Source organism: Procambarus clarkii, chromosome 62 (assembly GCF_040958095.1).
Source record: "Procambarus clarkii isolate CNS0578487 chromosome 62, FALCON_Pclarkii_2.0, whole genome shotgun sequence".
NCBI lineage: Eukaryota > Metazoa > Arthropoda > Malacostraca > Decapoda > Cambaridae > Procambarus > Procambarus clarkii.
Window position 1 is genome coordinate 17,274,056 of NC_091211.1, and position 17,540 is coordinate 17,291,595.

Consider the following 17,540-nt stretch of genomic DNA (forward strand, 5'->3'; position numbering starts at 1 on the left):
TCTCTTACCCTCTGCGGCGGTAACTTTATGGTCAGGAAGCCACAAATATTTACAGTTCAAGTTCAAGTATGTTTATTGAGACAAGAAAAAAATACATCTCAAAGGGATAGAGTAACTTAGGCTATTTCTACCCCCTCTACTTCAAGTCCCTCAAGGGGCGCACAAATTCAGTAAGTACAAATAGACAATTAACATTACAAGAATCCCATTTAACATTGCAGGTTAATATAGTAAGTACAGCATCTAATTGTTACACTCTTGGGGCAAAATTCTTGTAGCTCCTAAGTATACTGTCTATCATACCATTATCACACATACAAACAATTTGATGTGGTACATTACTTATTTCCTTATTTCTATAGTTATCAATAAGTTGACACTCTAATACATAATGTTCTAAAGTGTGGGCGTGCGGCATACTACATAATTTACACTCCTTATCTTTTTCACTGACATCAACTCCGTATTGCCAGATATATTTGTATCCTAATCTTAATCTCATGTAAATTGAATCCTTCCAAGTAGACTTACCTCTACCATAGGTGAAGGACGAGTTTGTATTTATTACTGAATAATTCTTAAGTGTGTTACTACTATCCACTATTGCCATTCTTTTTATCATTTCTTCATCTTCATTTCCTCTTATTAATGTTATATATACATGTACACATAATCATACATACATGTACATATATATACATATGCGGTAAATCCAGAGAAATTAAATATGGATTTTTCCGCATACAAATGATTATTGTTTCGTGATCGTCAATTGCATATATACATATACATTCACATATATATTCAATCACCCACACAAATACACACATCAATAATCTTTGTATCACAAGTGATTCAACAAGAGGCTCACAAGTCACTATACTAGGCACTTTACATCTATGGTGAGTCGTCCAATTACTAGTCTTGCTCTACACCCAACCAACTGGGCGGCAGCTTTACAGTCATGTGCTCCACACCCACCGAACTGGGCGGCAGCTTAACAGTCATGTGCTCCACACCCACCCAACTGGGTGGCAGCTTTACAGTCATGTGCTCCACACCCACCAAACTGGGCGGCAGCTTAACAGTCATGTGATCCACACCCACCCAACTGGGCGGCAGCTTAACAGTCATGTGCTCCACACCCACCCAACTGGGCGGCAGCTTAACAGTCATGTGCTCCACACCCACCCAACTGGGCGACGGCTTTACAATCATTTGCATGAATTACTTACAGTAAGCAAATTTTAGATACTTCGCTAAGATTTCGGGCAGCACATCATTATAAATGAAGTACTTACACTTTTCTTGGACACCAATGATGGTGTTATCTCTGAATTCCGCGATTTTTTTTTAAATTCCAGTACTGTATATAATGACGCAAAGTATGCGAATAGTTCTGCAATAGTGATCCTATCCTGCGTCATAATTTACATACATATCTACTTCTGTTTTGTGTATTAAAATTACTACATTTTTATGTTAATTTATTTCTGTAAATGATGATGATGATAAATTTCAATAAATGTAAGTAAGAACATAAGAACGGAAACTGGTCGCGTAAATGGAAATGGTTGGGTACATTTCCTTTCACCTACCTAATGCGAATATTCATGTGTCCGGACACTGGCGATGGTGTGGTATTGCCTATTTATTTGACCATATCTTTGCTTTCATTTAAGATATGTTTTCCTTGAAATGTATTTACATTATCGTCTACATCTGTCTTCATTCTGAAATAAAAACCTTTGACGTTACTTTGCATATATGTACATTAATTATAAAATTGATTGGCTTGTGTGCAGGCCTTCACACTCCCTGAGCGAGCCATCAAGTAACTATAAAAAGGCATATATCTTCACTTTCACTTCAGTTATATTTATACCAAAGTATTAACATGCAGCTTATATGTCTTTCTGATGACATAAAAAACTTCGTTTTTTATAATATATAGATTCAATTAACATTGATTTTCAAAAGGTCATAGTTCCCATCGAAAGGGAGAGCGTCGGCCAAGAAGCCTTGTTTAAAATATGAATATTTTTCCTCTCTAATAAGGTATAATCTCTGTGATGCATTAACACAAACTATTTTATATCTGCCTTTCTGATAACATATATAAATATAATCTTTATTTGTGAATATTTGTTAATTAAGCAATATATCAGAGAGCGTGTAGGGTTCGGTGTTCTATGAACGAAAAGGACTGGAGTAGTTTAAATAGCGAACGCATACCAACGAATAACGCTAGTATCTATATAACAAATTTATTGTCATGTGGAATTGATTTAACTTCCAGACACTTTTTTTTTAATAAATATTAAATATTTTGTGGCTGTTTATGAAAAATATTATTATAAATACACATTCTACTTGTTAATATTACCAATTAAATTTGCGACAATTTGAGCCATGAAATACGACGACTGGATCACTGTGTACAGGAGGCTGTTATGGCAGCAAACACTCTCCAGGCGACCATATATCTTGGATAAGTCGCTCCACACAATTGTCGCTTGGACCGTCGACTTCCTATGGCGTCACCTCTCACATATTTACGTCTCATTTCGTTATGAAATTAGATTATTTCAGAGAAAAAATAGGTTTGATCATGTTCTACGTGTAGCACCAACATTATAGTAAGTAAATATACCATATTTCTTCATTACTTACGTAATGCTAATACGTTTTGGGTAGTTTTGGCCTGATTTGGGATGATTGGGGTAATTCTAAGGACCCTTATGGAATGTAGTGATGGTTCGGGTCCATAGAATTACCCAAATCGGCCCAAAACTACACAAATCGTCCTAGCATTACGTAAGTAATGAAGAAATATGGTATATATACTTACTATAATGTTGGTGCTACACGTAGAACATGATAAAACCTATTTTTACTCTGAAATAATCTAATTTCATAACGAAATGAGACGTAAATATGAGAGAGGTGACGCCATAGGAAGTCGACGGTCCAAGCGACAATTTTGTGGAGCGACTTATCCAAGATATATGGTCGCCTGGACCATCATCACACAGCAAAAATCTGCTATCAGAATGATAACTAACTCAGCTTTCAGACAACACTCAGCTCCCTTGTTTAAATCCCTAAACTTGCTAAATATTAACTCCCTCCACACATTCTCTTGTGTCAACTACATTTACAAAACCCTGTTCTTAAATGCAAACCATGCTCTGAAACTCTCCCTGGACAGATGTAATAGGACCCATTTTCACCACACCAGAAATAAATATCTCTTTGATATCCCCAGGGTCAAACTTAATCTGTGTAAACACTCTATGCAAATTAAGGGACCTAGTCTATGGAACTCATTCCCTAGTGAATTGAAAAACTGTAAAACTTTTGCCTTATTTAAAAGCAAAACCAAAAAGTACCTAACTTCATCTATTTAGTTTCCTACACTGAGCTTTAAATTTGCTCTGTACCTAGTTGGTACCCAATCTCCTAATTTTTATGTAATATCAAACAACCTTATCATTGTGTTCATTGCTGTCTTCTTTTATGTGCTAGCCATATGCTGTATTGTGACTACCAATTTTTGTCAACTACCATTTTAAGCTGTCATTGCAATCAATCTTAGCTACCTATGTGCTTTAATATATTATACTGTACCTATAATTTTCTCTCATCTTTTTTTTTTCATTCCATGTAATTAATCTGTTATCATTTTTTTGTCTATAAATTTTGCAAGTATTTACCTCCTTAAAATTTTCTTAGATTAAGGACCTGCCCGAAACGCTGCGCGTGCTAGTGGCTTTACAAGACTGTAATTACCATAATTGTATCCTCACATTCCTTATGTACATTCTTGTATATGCATAAATAAATAAATAAATAAATAAATAAATAAATAAATAAAATTTTCTTAGATTAAGGACCTGTCCGAAACGCTGCGCGTGCTAGTGGCTTTACAAGACTGTAATTACCATATTTGTATCCTCACAATCCCAATGTACCTTCTTGTAAATGCATAAATAAATAAATAAATAAAGTATCAGTGGCCAGCCAGGTGGAGATCACAGGCTGTACAGTACTGATAAATTATGTAATTCACAGAGATACGTTGATAAATATTAATGTTTTATATTTTATTAAAAATACAGATATATACTTTGTTTCATCCGTTAAATGTAACAATATTTCAGTATATATTATATAAGCATAGTATATATAATTCAGTATATACAATATATAATAAGAGTGTCAGACCACGAAGGAAGAATTGAAACAGGAATTTCCTTTAGTACTTTCTTATATTAATACATCTTCAGAGCGAACCATTCCTTCTGAAGATGTATTAATATACGAAAGTACTTAGAGCATTCTATTGTGGTTTTAATATTGAACAATTATACATATACGAAACAGACAAATCTGGTGTCGGAAATAGTAAAAATATTAGTGTGCGATGTGATCAATGTAAGGGGGATATTGGGTGTGCCTCGTATCCCCTACAACAACAAGAAGTTCGAGAGCGATGAGGCCGCCACTAATTAGCTTCAGGATGTCGTCGAATCTAAATCAACAATATACTACCGCCGCTACTTTCTCGGAAACGTAAGTACCTGCCGCTTTACTTCTCTCACCCTGCCAAGCCTGGCCTGGCCTGACCTGGCCTAGCCAGACCTGACCTGGCCTAGCCTAGTCTGACCTGGCCTAGTCTGACCTGACCTGGCCTAGCCTTACCTAGCCTAGTCTGACCTGGCCTAGTCTGACCTGACCTGGCCTAGCCTTACCCAACACTAATCACCACACATGACAGCCCAAACGAATCGCAAATAAGTACACGTAACAAGTCATATGCCCGGACACACTTTCACCTTGGGGACTGAGTGGTAACTATTGTATAGAAGAGCCGGCTCCCTGAGAGTGGTAAGAGGGCGTGATAAGAGGCTAATGTGTGGTCTTGAAGGAAGTCGATAAAGCAGACAATTTTCAAAAGGAAGGGCAGCATAACGAGCAGACAGGAATGGACAGACAGTCGGTTATCCCATAATGTGTAATACGCCGCACACAGCATGGGTGGAGTGGGGGGGGGGGGTTGTAGCAGGGCACAGTATGGTGATGGTGCGAGTGAAGTACACACCCACTGAATTCCTGCCATCAATAATTGTTTTCATAACCATTAGAACAATGGCATCCCTCCAGCCACCATCCTTCCACTGACCCCCTCCTCTGGTCCTCCACCTCAGACAATAACCCCCCACACCCCCTCTCCCTTCCAGACATCAGCATGTCAAAATCAGTACCATAATGTGTTTAAACTATTTAAACTAAGTCATTGTGTATCTCAAGGTATCTTAATTCATTTGAAAGTGTACATGTGCATTCATTCATATACTCGCCTAATTGTGCTTGCTGGGGTTGAGCTCTGGCTCTTTAGTTCCACCTCTCAACCGTCAATCAACAGGTGTACAGGTTTCTGAGCCTATTGGGCTCTATCATATCTACACTTGAACCTGTGTATGGAGTCAGCCTCCACCACATCACTTACTAATGCATTCCATTAGATATAATCATATATGATTACACATAATCATAATCATTCTATACACATAATCATATATGTGTACGTCAACGTATACATACATGCGTATATATACCTCATATTAAAATACTGATAAACGAATGACCATGAACAAATTAATTTATAATTGTAGCATTATATATAATTTTAATAGACTAATTACGTGTTTATACATTTGAATGGTCCAGACAGGTGGCCAGCCTTGGACATACAGTATACGCTTCTGGTAGGCACAATGACCTCATGTTAGACCCTTGATAGATTATGTGAGAGAGAGAGAGCTGGGGCAGGGAGGTGCGTGCCCCAGGGAGATAATCCATGCCCATGCCCCGCCTCGAGGTCAGTTCTCGAGTCACACCAAGAATAACATTCGAGCAAGTTGTCCTGACCAGGATGTGGCATATTAGGGAGGGTTGAGGAATAGGAAGCCTGTCTGATAGGGCTCTTGGCAAGCAGCTCTCCCTCAGTCTACCTATCTATATGGAAGAAATGTATCTAGGCCCTCCTCCCCCCTGCCTATTCTCTCTCCCCCACCTTTCTTCCTTCATTTCCTCCCTCCTTCCCTCCCCCTCACTGGTGAGAGAGTAGGAGTGTGAGAGTAGTTAGAGAACTCGTAGTTCTCACGCTCGTGAAATTGTCTGCGACCCTGGAGGAGTAGAGCGGAGGGGGGGGGGGTGAAAGTAGGTGACGATGGAGGAGTAGAGGGGAGCATTATATGCAGTGAACGTTGGTGTCTATGGAAGAGTACATCATAGAGGAGGGTGAAAGGAAGGTGACGATGGAGGAGGAGAAGGGAGGGGGTGTGAAGGTAGGTGATGATGGAGGAGTAGAGGGGAGGAGGGGGGCAAAGGTAGGTGTCTATGGAAGAGTACATCATAGAGGGGGGTGAAGGTAGGTGGCAATGGAGTAGAGCAAACGGGGTGGGGATTGAAAGTAATCCTGAGTTTAATTTTTTAGTTATATATAGTGACACCTCGACTTACGAATGAATATTTATGAACTTTTCGGGTTACGAGCCTAATTTCTTCGAAAAATTTGAATCGGGTTACAAACTTTGCCTCGGGAAAGGAGTTTGTTGATATACGTATGGGCTGACCTAGCGCGTGGTGGCATGGTGATCGCGCCTCAGTTTACCAGTGTCTCCTGCCTAGTAAGTATCGCGCCTGAATTCTTTGTAAAGCATTACATTTGTTTTGGGATTTTTGGCTATTTGAACATAAAATTTGTTATGATATATCTTGCCATGAGTCCCAAGAAAGCCAGTGGTAAGGTTCAAGCCAAGAAAACACATGTGAGAATGACCATAGAGGAAAAACAAGAGAGCATTCATAAACATCAAAATGGTGCACGGGTTGTTGAACTAGCTAGGCAGTACAACAAATCTATGTCAACAATATGCACTGTACTTGCTAAGAAAAGGACATTATGAACATTAAAGTGGCAAAAGGCATATCAACAATCCCGAAACAAAGAACACAAACACTTGAGGATGTTAAAAAGTTTTTATTAATTTGGATACACAACAAAGAGTTAGCAGGTGATAGCATTTCAGAGGCCATCATTTGTGAGAAACCAAGGCATTTGCATGAAGACCTTTTAAAGAAAACCCCTGGAACGAGGGGGGGGGGGGAAAGATGAATCAAGTTTGAAAATGTGAAAAGTTTGTGTGACAATAGAGCCTCGTGGAAAACTTTTGCTGTGGTCATTACCTGGTGGAATGCACCCAGGATGGAGTATTAGGGCTATACATCTTTTAAATCATAAAAGTAATAAACATTTCCCATCAACCTTACAAACAATATTAACCTATTTTCATGTATTTCCCCCATGTGCATTTTAACAAAGTTGCTAAATTGCCTTTATCATTCTGTAAAATTTCAATTACAGTACTGTATGTATAATTTTGTTAGTATAAATGGACTGAATATTCTGAAATTGCTATTTATTTTACAATTTCAGATTCAAAGGTGGTCTGGACACCCAATTTGGTCAGACAGGTGAAGAGAGCATTTAGGATAGTTCGAAGAGATGAAGATGGTCGCAATTGTGTTCGAAGAGGCAAAGGCCCCCCTTTGCTCCTGACATTATGTTCAACCATTGACCTCTGCACACCTAACACAAGGTAGGTTGAAAACTCCTCCTTCATGTCATTGGTACATTAGCCAGAAACTCAGGGCTCATGTAGGAATATCCCTAAAAAAAAAAAAAGTGGCCCCAACAATGCATCCTCCAAGTCTGGAGGATGAGCAGGAGCATTGTCGAGAAGCAGGACCTTGAGTGTCAAACTTTTCTCTTGCAGATATTTTTTGGTGGCAGGGCAAACCACTCCACATCACAGTTTTTCTGCACATCATATATTTTTTAAAACTCTTGGATTTTCGGAATGATACACGAGCAAGGGTTTAATTTTCAAATCGCCACACAGCACAAGAGTTAGCCTATCCTGACACAAGTTAGCCCAAGTTAGCTTGTGTCCGGGCAGTGACGTCTCCTCTTGGGTAATGTATGTCCTCTTCGGCAATTTTTTCCAGAATAGCTATGTCTCCTCACAATTAAACACTTGTTGTGGAATATATCCATCAATACAGTATCTACAAAATCTTTAAAATCATGAACAAATCTTTCAGCCCCTACTTTGTCTGAGCTGGCACCCTCACCATGCCTCACAACACTATGAATACTGTACCACGTCTTTTTTCAAAATTTCTCAAACCATCCCCTACTCACCTTAAACTCTTTCGTATCTACAAAACTCGTTCTAGGGGTTTTCTTTATAAGATCTTGCATGAAGATTTCATTGTTGACCAAACCACACACTGGAAATTGAATAGACGACGACATTTCGATCCGTCCTGGACCATTATAAAGTCGATTGTGATGAGATGAGGGAAGCAAGAGCATTAAGTAGGCAAGAGAGAGAGGTGAGGAGATGGAAGTATGTACGTATGTACATGAATAAAACATGTACATACTTATACATAACGTGTGTAAATAGTGTAATAAACACAATAACAGTATTTTGGGAGGAGGAATGTTGGCGAGTAATGTGTTGGAGGAGGGAGGGAGGACTGGCAGGGTGTGGCAGCTCACTCATGTTTTTTGGGCTCACCATACCAACATAGTGGATCGTTATGGTGAATACATACGTAGATGGGTATATACAATGTGTGTATATAGTGTAATAACAGCAAAAACACTGTTTGATTGTAGAATATGTCGCATATATGAGGCCCATAATTTTGAGCATAGCGATGTTCTATACTTTGAATTATATAAATTCCACAAATTACACACTTTTAAATAATATTACAGCAAAAAAAAAGAAGAAATGAATGAGAAACTTCAAAATAATTGCGCAACATTTTATTCGCAGCAACTGCCGTCGCACGGGGTGGCGGGGCCGACAGACCCCCATCGCTCCAACGCTCAGCGCCCATAATTTGCTCAACTTCCCAGCTCCATCGCAGCTAAAGTAAGTCACATACAATATTTTTTGTTTAGTTTCCCCGTGATCAGACTCTGCATTTTAACAATATAAGAAGAGAAAAAAAATTTTTGGAAAGAATTTATTTCTTGTGCACCAGGGTGTTATTTGGAGACAGAGCAGTTCAGTGGTTAACTACTAAATTTTTTTTTCTCCCACACACGCACCCCCCTAGGAAGCAGCCTGTAACAGCTAACTCCCAGATACCTATTTACTGTTAGGTAACAGGGGTCATCCCCTTTTGTACAAAGAATCTGCTAAAGCTTTTAGGGCTAATCTTTGACACTCGTTTGTCTTTGTCGCCCCATATTTTTTACGTCCGAGTTGAATGCTCTAAGGCCCTTAACTAACTTTAGGTCATGTCCCATACTTCTTGGGGAGCTAATCGACACTGCTCCTCTCTTTACATTCCTCTCTCGTTCTGTCTAAACTCGATTATGGCCCCGTTTACTCGTCTGCTTCTCCTTCTACCCTTCACCATCCGGACACACTGCATCATACTGGGTTACGGCTCGGCTCTGGTACCTTTCCTTCGACACCTACCCTAAGCCTGTATGTTGAAACTGGCGTCCTGTTTCTACAGGATCGCCATGATCGCTACTGTCTTCTCCACCTTGCACGGTCCTTACAGCACCCTCACTCTTGCTTATGTCATGCCTTGACCTTTACCCATCCTGTGGTTCCTGTTCCCCTTCACCACCTATCTCTTTCTGTACGGTTGTCTCTCTTACAAAATGCTCTTTCAGTTTGTGTTACCAATATTTCCCCTCGTGTCATTCCATCTTTGCCCCTATGGAGGGGTCCCCGTTCCTAAATTCTGTAAGCCTTGACCCACATGACTAAAACTTTTACCCCTCCTACAGTTCTAAATCACCTTTTCCTTGAACACTTTTCTTCACACTTCCACTCTATTTCTGTCTTCACCAATGGGTCTTAAGTCTGCAGATGGTGTAGGCTACTCTGTTGTTTTTCCTGACTGCACCTTTGTGTCTCCTGCCTCCGGAGACTAGCATCTTCATGGCAGAACTTTATGCTATTCTCTATGCTCTTCATCAACTCTTTTCTCGCTGTCAATCCTCCTCTGTGTTTGTAGTTGACACTTGCAGTGCCCTCATGGCTCTAGAATCCTTTAATCCAGTCCATCCTTTGGTAGTTGAAATTCAACATTGGCTGTTTCTTATCTCCAATAGATTTAAGACAGTGGAATTTCGCTGGATTCCCACCCATATTGGTGCGTTCTTAAATGAGCGTGCGGACACTGCCGCTAAGGAAGCTATCCGCATCTGTCCCATCTCCCGTAAAGGTATTCCTTATTATGACTTTTACCCAGTTATTCATTTCCCCATTCTTGCCCGTTGTCAGGGTTGTTGGTCTTCGGTTACTGGTAACAAATTGCGTGCTCTTAAGAGTAGTGTGTTCCCGTGGCCTTCCTCCTACCACCGTAGTTGGTGGTGGGAAACGGCTCTGGCGAGGTTGTATATTGGTCATACACGTTTAACTCACGGGCACTTAATGGAGCGCTGCCCTGCTTCTTATTGTCCAAACCGTTGTCTCTACATGTCCTGACTTCCAGGACTTACGTGTCTTGCTTCCCGACCATTGTCGGGAATTGTTTATCGAGGGATCAATTGTCCCTCGATAAAATTCTTGGTAAATTCAATACCTTTGATATTGTTCGCCGTATGCGTTTTTGTTCTTGTATTGGCGACGTTAGTGATATTTAGTGCACTATGATTATCCCACACATTTGATGGTTTGATAATTACTGTACTGTACAGTACTTTGGTTTGGAATGTATCAAATAAAGTTGTTTCATGTATTCAAATGTGTGAGAAAATCCACTGGGGCTGTGAGATGAAGCGAACCTGTAACAAAGGCATTGCCAGTTGCATACTCTACCACCACTGATGGTAAAAGTCTTACAACTGGATATCTTGTGTGACGGGTTATGGTATCACAGCTATACTGAACCAAGATGGTATGGCTCTCCCTCACATAAATGAAAGAAATGCTGCTATTGGCCTTGCAGTGTGTAAGTTGCAGGTGGAAACAAATGAAAATTATCAAATAAATAATTAAACAATTTACTGAAATAGTAATGAACAAAAATAACACATGACAATACTTGACTATCATGTAATGCAAAGGTGAACAAGTTAGTATGACCTTAAATGCAAAAAATAAACTATAAGCAATGAATAAAATGAATGAATAATGAATATTATTCATTCATTATTATTCATTATTCAATGAATAAAAGTATGAAGATATACTGGTGTTCTGAAGACAGCTACCATACCACCATGGCATCAGTCACACGACGTTGGCTGGAAGTGGACGACGGGTTAGAGACACCAAGGTGATCCTAGAGCACTAAGGGAGAGATTGCCTCTCCAGGGAGGCAGCGCTCTTTATATAGTCCGGCGGTGATGACTCATCCAGTGTCAACACGAGGTGGACATCCGGTCAACTAGCAAAATGCTCGTTGTGGCTGGCGGTGCCTTTGTGTTGAGCTGTACCACTGTCAGTTGAAGGCGGCTAACTGCTTGTTTGTGGGGACAAACTGCCAGTTAGCAGTGGCGCCCGGCTTGCCTCTGAGTCGTACCAGGCCGTGCCAGGCCCTGGGGGGTATGGAGAGGTGGCAGGACTGATGACTCTTCTGGGCTGGTGTAGATGTATAATACTTCCAGTGCAGAGGTATTGAAGGTGAAGGGAAAAGGCAGTTCCACTGCTATGCAGGGGATTCACGTGACACTTGTGAAGCCACAGAAATTCTGGAGGCCCTACTGAAGCCAGTCCAAGTATTAAATAAAACCCCTGAAGTACGCCGGTGAAGGGTAAAGTGAAGGGTGAAGCAAGACCGTATGCCCCAACTTCAGGCACACACAGAAAATCACGTTTTGGTCCCGCCTCTCAACTGTGTATTTGAAGTTGGGGCGTATGGTGTTGAACTGCTTCTTCAGCCTTCACCTGAGTGCTTGTAGGTCTTACGTAAGACGTTGACTCAAGGAGGGGCCTCAAAACTTGCTGTGATTTATGGGGAAATCCGGTTGTAAGACTTTTACAAAGTCAGTAATATACTGTGGTAGAGTATGCAGCTGCCAGTGCCTTGGGCAAGGGTTTACGTCGCATCACAGCTCCAGTGGATTTTCTGCTCGGTGTATATCAGGTTGTGATTTTGTGTGTGTACCGTATTGTTATGATCGCCGTGTGATAAGTCCTTTCTGGCCTCAAGAGTCATTTTTACCCACCTAGAAAGATTGCAGATGGCCAAAGCAGTTATTTAAGTTAAGAAGGGACAAGTCTTAAACAGAATTTTGCATAATATTTGACTGTAAAGGGGTAAATTGAGGTAGATTGAAAAACAAAATGGTGAACCGGGCAGGCGGTACTCACAATTAGGCGAGTACACTCGGGAACTTTTAAAGTGCAACCAAACATGCTCTAGGCTCTCACAACAAGAGGCGAGTGGTGGTGGCTCAGGTGCTCAGCCAATCAGAGCACCTAAGGAGGGAGGGCAGGAGTGAGAGGGGGGTGGTATGTGGAAGTTTGGTGACAGTTGTGTGTAGTTTGTTCATCTTCATTGTAAGTTTCATGGCTTGGTGTGCATTTCCCTAGTAAATTTAATTCGGGAAAAATTCAGGTGTTTGATTTTTTAAATCAACTTTTTAAATGTTGAGTTGTTAAAGCCTCAAAGTGCATGGAGTTGGTTTGGGAGTATGGCATCCTCATGCTGTTGCGTGCTCGCGTGAGGTAGCAAAGGTGATGTAAAGTTGTGGGGTGTACATGCTTGGGACGTCCTCTCTCGGGATGGCTGGTGTTAGACCTGTGTGTTTGTCGGTTGTTGAAAAGCCATTGTCATCCTTTGCTGTTGTGGTATTGATTTTACATTGTTCATCTTGTAATTAATACTGTAGTGCGATATCTAGGGCTACCATTTGTAGGTTTAAAATGTCTAATACAAACAGTTGTCCAATGAGTTTTAATAGGAAATATCATCCACCAAGCACCATTGTACAATTATATTAATACCTGCACGGTGAATGCTCAAAGACCCTCTCTTTATTCAGTGTTGTCACATACCTCATGGGGGTATGGATAGGCAAACACTCATTCGGTTAAACTTGCCTTGTAGTATTTTCAGAGCTCAGTAATTTGGAATCTGGTTAGCACTTTGCAAATAAATTGACCTTTAAAGTGAATTCCTATTTAGGTTTAAAACATCATACCGAATGAGAAACTCGGATTATATAGCCGAACACCAGAAATGTTGTTATTCAATTTGGTTGCCTAAAGCACATTCAAGGACTACACATTACATGGCATTCCAGGATTCCTCTATACCTTGCCTTATGCTGTAAACATTGCCACAACCCTGTGTTTTATTGATTTAAATGGCCACAGGGAGGCATACAACACTGCAGATTATGATGTCATTAGTTATCCACTGTGCTGACAAGTGGGCTGACTGATGTTCGTTGACACCTGTATCGTGCTTCAATTTAATCGCCAGGAGATCACCCTCTCACTAGACTCGTCTGTAGGAAGTACAGTATAGTATGTCAAATTACCTTGGATCATAAATAGCATAAGACTTGGGGGTAGGAGAGGGTTGCAGTGTTTGTCATGGCTCTCAGTTGTTCCTGGTATTAGGCAATTTAGTTCTGGAATCATTTTTGTTGGGCAATGTTAAACTTTTTCGAAAGTAGATGTTTTTCTGAAAGGGAAGGGGGGGGGGGGAACCTCTATGCTTGGATACAGTTATCTAAGTCAGGGGTCTCCAAACTTTTCAATGTAAGCGCCACATTATATATTTCCCATATTTATGCGGGCCGGAGGAATAAAAAATGAAAAAAAAACAAAAAACAAATCAGTGCCAGTAATTTAATTTCCTCAAATATTAAAGTATAAACATGGAAAAATTCAAACATATCTTTTTGGAAAAAATCAGGGTAAACTAAATAGATTCCTGCCTTTAGTTTTATGCAACCAAATTAGTGTGACGAATGATACTGTTGTTTTGACTTCAAAATTTCATTAAAATCAGGTTCCAGATTAGATGAGCCAATTGTAAGAATTGATTTCAAGTGATCATCAGACAAATTTGCTCGATAGTTAGATTTCACATACTTCATTTTGGAAAAAGTTTGTTCACACAAGTATGTTGAACCAAAAATGGACACAAAACTACAAGCAAACTTTATCGAATTTGGAAACTGATCTGGCTGCAGGCATTTATAAAACTCAATCAGATTTCCTTCTCTATACTTATCTTTCAGTCTGTCATCTGCCTGGAGATCAATAATTTCCATTTGAAATTGAGTTGGAAGATTTTCAGCATTGCAGTCAAATGGATTATGAAAGAGCCTGATTTCATTTGCTTTGGCATCAAGGTCAGCAAATCGCTTCTGAAACTGTTTTTTCAAATCTGAAATTATTTCATTTGCAAATGAAAAAGGAAATTCAACTTTACTTCCTGCATGAAATTTTTCACAACATGGAAAATGAGCAAAATTCTTAACCTTCACCTGGCCTTCAAGTAGTGCAAGTTTTGCTCTGAATGCCTTGACATGAACAAAGTAGTCACTGATCAAATTTGTTTTGCCTTGCAATTTCAGATTCAAGTTATTCATATGACCTGTCATATCTGCAAAAAATGCCAATTTCCAAATCCATTCACATTCTGATAATAATGGCTGAGGGTTATTTTTCTCTGTGAGAAATAAATCAATTTCTAATCTGAGCTCAAAGAAATGCAGCAAAACCTTTCCACAACTAAGCCATCTAACTGCTGTATAATAAGGCAAGTTAACAAACTCCGCATCAATTTCTTTCAAGAAATCACGGAACTGGCGATGGTTGAGTGCATGAGATCTAATGAAATTAACCACAGAAACAACAGGTTTCATGACACAAGACATATCAACATATTTTAGGCACAATGCTTGTTGATGGATAAGGCAATGCAGAAAAATGGGTTTTGAGCCTCCAACCTCACAAGCTGTTGTAATTTGCCCAACCAAACCCTTCTTTGTCCCAGACATATTCTTTCCTCCATCAATTGTCACACACTGCACTTGTTTCCATTCCAGGTTATATTCTGTCATAGTTTTACTTAGTTCATTGAAAATGTCCTCTCCAGTTGTTGTGGTGTGCATGCTGTGAACTGATGCTAATTCTTGGTTCACATTAAATTCACTATCAACACCACGAATGAATACTAAGAGCTGAGAAGTATCACACACATCAGTTGATTCATCCAACGCAAGAGAATACCAACAAAATCTTTTTGTTTTTTTCCTTTATTTGCCGAATTATGTCGCCTCCTAAATCTTCAATTCTACGAGCAACAGTATTTGACCCAAGACTTATCATTTTGAAGAGGTTTACTTTTTCTGGACATACCTCTCCTGCTGCTTCCACTATACACTCTTTTATGATACTACCATCAGTGAAAGGTTTTCCTTTTTTAGCCAACACATAGGCAACTTTGTAACTGGCTCTAGTTGAAGTTTCATTTTCAGATTTTTTCTTACTGAAAACAGCTTGTTGAGAATGCAGACTGTGCTGAAATGATTCAAACTTTTTAGTGCGTTCTGCTCCTGTGATGTGAGAATAACTTGAGCCACGTTTAGATTCATAGTGCCGACGAATATTGTATTCCTTCAGAACAGCAACACTGTCTCTACATATTATGCATAAAGCTTTATCATTTGCTATCACAAAAAAGTACTTTATCTTCCATTCATCATTGAACCGACGGCACTCAATGTCCACTTTTCTTTTCTTTATCTTTTCCATATCTGAAAACATAAGGGTAAAATAAATGAAATAAATTCTACAGGAAAAAAACAGCTTGTATGTGGTGTTAAAAAGCATAGCATATTATTATAAAGTGGTAAATATTATGGCAACAGCTTTCGTTGATAAACTTAATGGTTATCATTTTAACTATTTTAAACATGCAATATTTTTGGCTACAATAGTATTATTGCTATTTTGTATAACTAAGATAAAGGCATTGTCAAAGTACAGAGAAAAGAATATTGTACAGTGTTTGTGCTCCCTGAAACGGAAGCAGCGAAGCCCCACTCGCCCTCCATCCCCACAATATACAGTTATACACAACTGATTGGTTGTAATGCACAACACATACCTACCAGTATTAGTATCTGTGCGTCACACTATCGAGAGAGAGGAAAACTGACTCGGGTTGAGCGCCACCAGTCAGCAGCCCCAGCTTTGAATAATTCTGCGATGCCATTCGTACCATAATTATTTTTTCAAGGCCACCACACAGGGATTTGTTTGGAGGGCCGGATGAAATTATGTGGCAGGCCGGATGTGGCCCGCGGGCCATAGTTTGGAGACCCCTGATCTAAGTGAATACTTAGATTTATACAGTAGAATAACTACCTTCTTTTCCTTAGTCAAAATGGTTGCTTGTTTATTTCTAGGGACTTGTATTTTCTTTTATTTTTAACTGCAGCAACTTTCAGTGAATGATAGATTCTTACTGAAAGGACCTTTACTTCATTGTTGTTGCTTTATGGTCATCTCATTGTGTACAGGGATTCCGCGAAGCTTTTGGGGTTAGTGTTTGACACTCGTTTGTCTTGGTCAGCCTTATCTCTTGCCTCCGAGTTGAATGCTCTAAGGCCCTTAACCTCCTTAAGGTTTTGTCCCATACTTCTTGGGGAGCGGATAGAGAATCAACTACAACCACAACCTTTGTGGTTGTAGTTGATTCTCGTAGTGCCCTCATGGCTCTAGGGTCCTTTAATCCTGTCCATCCGGTGGTCATTGAGATTCAACATTGGCTGTTTCTTATTTCTAGTAAATTTAAATCAGTAGAGTTTTGCTGGGTTCCCAGCCATATTGGTGTTTCAATGAGCGTGCGGATGCTGCCGCTAAGGAAGCTATCCGTTCTTGTCCCATCTCCCATAAAGGTATTCCTTATTCCAACTTTTATCCTGTTATTCATTCTTCCCTGTTGGCAGGGTTGTTGGTCCTCTGTGGTTGGTAACAAGCTGCATACTCTCAAACTTAGTGTGTCCCCGTGGCCTTCCTCCTACCACCGTAACCGGCGGTGGGACACTGCTTTGGCACGGCTGTGGGTTGGTCATACCCGCTTAACCCACGGTCACTTAATGGAGCGCCGCCCTGCTGCTTATTGTCCGAATTGCGTTGTCCCTCTAACAGTTGTGCATATCCTTGTTGAATGTCCTGACTTCCAGGACGAGCGTGTGTCTTGCTTTCCGACCGTCCCTCGCAGTCACTTGTCCCTCAATAGAATTCTAGGTGAATCGGATACTTTTGATATCGTTCGCCTTGTGCGTTTTTGTTCTCGTATTGGCATTCTTGGTGATATTTAGCGCCCTCTGATTATTTCGCACTTTGGTGCCTTCTTTTGGTAATTACCTTACCTTCATTGTTGTTTCATTTTAATGTGGTAGTTGTGATATGGATTGTTCTGGCTCACGTGCAAGGTCTTGGATTTGTTTGTTTTAA

General features: G+C 40.0%; 1 long non-coding RNA gene across 2 annotated transcripts in view; it reads left to right on the top strand.

Moving 5' to 3' along the window:
* LOC138354273 (uncharacterized) overlaps window positions 1-17,540 on the top strand; it is a 164,392-nt gene that overhangs the window by 145,714 nt on the left and 1,138 nt on the right. Inside the window, exons 1-3 of one of the 2 annotated variants that reach the window (XR_011223518.1) lie at window positions 4,219-4,575; window positions 7,505-7,667; window positions 8,919-9,017. This is a non-coding gene — a long non-coding RNA (uncharacterized lncRNA). Of the gene's footprint in view, window positions 1-4,218; window positions 4,576-7,504; window positions 7,668-8,918; window positions 9,018-17,540 lie in introns of those variants that run through there. The other variant, XR_011223517.1, reaches the window with a different exon arrangement.